This window comes from Pygocentrus nattereri, chromosome 7 (assembly GCF_015220715.1).
Source record: "Pygocentrus nattereri isolate fPygNat1 chromosome 7, fPygNat1.pri, whole genome shotgun sequence".
Taxonomy (NCBI): Eukaryota; Metazoa; Chordata; class Actinopteri; order Characiformes; family Serrasalmidae; genus Pygocentrus; species Pygocentrus nattereri.
In genome coordinates, this window is record NC_051217.1 from 40,356,385 (window position 1) to 40,360,769 (window position 4,385).

The following is a 4,385-nucleotide window of genomic DNA, read 5'->3' on the forward strand; positions in this document are numbered from 1 at the left end:
ATTTAAGAAAATTCAGTCAGTAAGTTTCTCTAAAATGTTCACATTAAAGCACTCTTATTCATTTTGTCTGCCTTACAAAAAAAAAAAAAAAAACAATTTCATTGGCAATATTCCAAAATAAAATATTATCAAAATTTTTCAGCATGTAAACATATAAACATTACAGTTTTCAGGGCCATGTGCTTTATATGAAGCCATTTTAATAGTGAAAGTGCAGCTCAGTTAACTGGCGCTTTATTCATAAGTTGCTTTTTAGTGTTCATTTCTGGTTTCATTATGATTATGTAACACTTTGGGAGAAAGATACAGAATAACAAACCAAAGCTTGAGGCCAAAATGGCAAATATCTCCACAGCTACAGTGAACTTTCCAGGAGAGCTGACATAAGCTGGGATGAAGGTGATCCACACTGCACAGAATATGAGCATGCTGAATGTGATGAACTTGGCTTCATTAAACTTATCAGGCAGCTTCCGTGCTAGAAAAGCCAAAATAAAACACAATAGAGCCAAAAGTCCAATATAACCCAGCACAGCCCAGAAACCTATAGCTGAACCTAACTGACATTCTAGGATGATCTTTTCCTTGTAGTGCTTTAGATTTTTGAAGGGGAAAGGAGGAGATGTTGTTAACCAAATAACACAAATAAGGACCTGTATGAGAGTGAAAGCAACAACACTGAGTCTCTGCTGTGGAGGCCCAAACCATTTCATGACATTACTGCCTGGAAGTGTAGCTCTGAAGGCCATTAACACCACTATTGTTTTCCCCAGAACACAGGAGATGCAGAGGACGAAGGTGATCCCAAACGCTGTGTGACGCAGCACACAGGACCACTCAGAGGGTCGACCAATGAAAGTAAGTGAACAGAGGAAACACAGAGCCAGAGAGAAAAGCAGCAGGAAACTCAGCTCTGAATTATTGGCTTTGACTATTGGGGTATTTTTGTGTCTGAAGAATGTGATTGCTATTATTATCGTCATAAAGGCACCAATAATTGAAACGGCTGTCAGTAAAATTCCCATTGTTTCCTCATATGATAAGAATTCAATTTCCTTCTTTACACATTCAGTCCTGGGTGTATTTGACCAGTAGTCTTGGTAGCATTGTTCACATTTTATCGAGTCTGTCAGAGAGAAACAAATCATTTTTTTTTTTTTTAAAGTTTGAGGCACAGGGAAGGTAGTTGAAAGAATGTATTAAATATAACATTGCCTTTGTCTTCTGACACTAAAAACACCAAAAATCTAATCAAAACAAAAATCAAAAACAATTTTGCATTAATCACAAATATTCTAACATGAGTTACAGTAATACCATTAATCCTTTTTTTTTTGTGTGTGTGAATATTTGTACCTGTCATATTACTGATCTCTCCTTCAGCACATGGTATACAGTCAAAGCAGCAGATAGGCTTTCCTTTCTGCACAGCCTTCCTGGTGCCTGGAGGGCAGCTCTCAGTACACACAGACACCGGCATCTATGATCAAAGTAAATGTTCAGTGAATGATGTTCAATGACATTTTTTTGAGATATTATACAAACTTTATATGAAGTATGCATGCTTTGTTGAGACCAAAGTACATTTTTATCCTAATACCTGATTTGTATTTTGTGCCCACACAATAGAGGCCATTTTTACTAATAATCGATTGTGAGCAGGGGAGGAAGAGTCATAAAGTCCTACAGTGACAAACTCATGGTGATCCTCAACAGTTCGCAAATTTATTATTTCATATTTAGCCGCAGGGTCACCGTTTTTATCAAAATAAACCTCTTCACCTTCTTTAGTTTTGAAGCGCACTCTTTTCAGATGTTCTAAAAACTGAATGACATAGAATAAACTGTAGGTTACAAAATTTGAAAGAGATTAATACATACTACTCCAGAATAGTTCAGGGTTTTGGTTGATTTTTTCTGATTTAATGGAACATGCATGTGCCAGAGCTGTGAAATTTGAAGTTGAAGATCTGTGCTTAACAGACAAACTTACAGTGAGAGGATCAGGCTGCTTCTTTGTAGGACATATTTGTGTGCAGCCAAGAAGGTCATGTAGGGTATGGGCAACAGCATAAACTGCTTTGTACACATTACTGAAAATAGGCATCTGGGTCATGTCTGTGAATTCGTTTTCTGTGTCAGACAGTTTCTCCTGTCCTGTGCACACTGTAGTGCCTTCTGAGTCATTCTGCACTTTATATTTGCACTGAAACAAAGTCTCCCATAATTCAGTAAAGATGGCACTGCCTGCAGATTTCAGTGAATTTATATCCAGAATGAATTCCTTCAGACCCGTCACTGTTGTTTTGGGTATTGCTAGCCCGATGGCTCCTTGCAGTATGTTGTGCTTATCCATTCTGGCTACAGCTGAATCAGTGATCCAAGATTCAGTTCCGACCCACTGGTATCCAGTAATATTGTGCTCATAAAATATATCCAGTAAAATCTCAAAGTCCCAATGAGTGACATATGCCACAATCACTCGAGAAGTAGAGCTTTTGATCTGCTGGATTAATCTCAGCACTTTTTCTTTTGAGTAAGTTCTGAAAAATGGAAGGGAATATTCTAAACATATGCCCAACTGCTCTGCAGCTTCTGTGAATCCAGCCATTCCACTGTTACCATAATCATCGTCTCTTCTTAATGCACCCACCCATGTCCAGCCAAAATGTTTGACCATCTCTGCCAGTGCTCTGCTCTGGTAGTAATCACTGGCAATGGTGCGCAGAAATGAGGGATATTTCCTTTTGTCACTGAGACACTCACAGGTGGAATATGGACTGATCTGAAAGCAGATTCACACAGATATGATCAGTGATTATGTTCAATCGTATTTTTTCTTTTTCATCCCTGTTATTAACAGTATTTAACATAGAAGGTCAGCATGATTTTACTTGATTTTAATAGTTAAGGTGTTTTTGTAGTTGCGACATAAAAGTTATGATAAAAACGTTTTGTGATAAAAAATTGCATTAAGGCTTACTACTGGAAAGCTTAAAGGCCCAACACTCTTTGCAATAGCCATCGATGCTGATGACTGTATATCACCAATTATGGCTTGCACCTGTGCTGGCTTTGTACATTGCTCATTCAAGGTTGAGTTCTCATTCCCATTAACAAGTGCCATAGCCATTCTAACACCCATAGTCGTGGAACCACATGTGTCATAAATCTTGTATCCCAGTGAGACACCAGGGAGTAAAGAGGAGTTGTTGTTGATCTCTTCTACCGCAAACATCAAGGACTGTGAAAACTGGAACTCTCTGAAATCAAGACTTGATTAGGAAAACAGCAGATGTACAAAGACATTTTAGGGATGGCAGATAACAGCTTCATTGCTACTTTGTAATGTAACTTTTCAAAATAATACATATTCATTCAGTGTATGACAGTCTCACTTTATCTTGCTACATACCTCACACAATTCATTGGTGATGGCTTGACCTTATAGGACACATCTGTGATTTCCCAAGTCCTGTGAATGGGAAAAATCCCTCCAACTATGATATTGCCATCCTTAGAAAGTGGTGGATATACAGGCTCTCCATGCAGGCTACAGAAATTCCCATTTGTGCTGGAAAAATTGATGATGGCCATCACCACATGCAAGAGAGTAAAGATAGAATCCATCCACCTATTTAACTGTTCAATTCAGTTAATGTACAATGTACAGTATGTACAATGTCTGCTTCAAATGGGTTAGAGAGGAAGGGTTTGTAGTATTTATACCGATGGAAATGCCAAATCTCTATGGTAAATTTACACTGCTTGGCCACAGTCAAAGGAGGCGTGACTTTCATATGTGAGCAGCACTAATCTGAATGCACTAGGCCTCAGTATCTCTTTTGCCTGTTTTTTTTTTTCTTTGTATTGTGTTTGGGTCTTTCTTTTTTGTGCATTTTTTAAACTGTCATTTTGCTTTTTCTGTGTGTTTATTTTCTTATTTTGTAATATTTTATTTCTTTTTATTATTATGATGTTCTTTCTTTGGTTAAATATCCAAATGTCCAACCAGTCCGTCTTAATGTAAAATAATACATAGGCAAATGACTAAAATGTATTGCACTGTTGCTTAAAACAGAAGAAAATCACTTGGGGGTATATAGTAGAAATTAAAATCAGTAATGATTATGCCATGGAGCTTGTGCCTGCGTTCTTATATAACTATGTGTGTTCATCTCCTGACAACTGATAGTTTTATGTACTGTTCACTTCACCTGCCAATTGCAGAAATAACTGCAATCAAATGGTCACATAACTTGTGATGAATCTTTTACACCAATGTGGAGGAATTTTGGCCCACTCTTTTTTAGTGATCCATTCAGAGGTGGACCGGCTTGTGCTATGTTTTGTCCTTTATGGATCCTACAAGGGAAATTGAAGTG

The 4,385-nt window shown here is 37.7% G+C and overlaps 1 pseudogene; it reads right to left on the bottom strand.

The window, feature by feature from the left end:
- Positions 1–280: 280 nt before the first annotated feature.
- On the bottom strand, positions 281–3,630 carry LOC108434047 (annotated as a pseudogene).
- Positions 3,631–4,385: the final 755 nt, after the last annotated feature.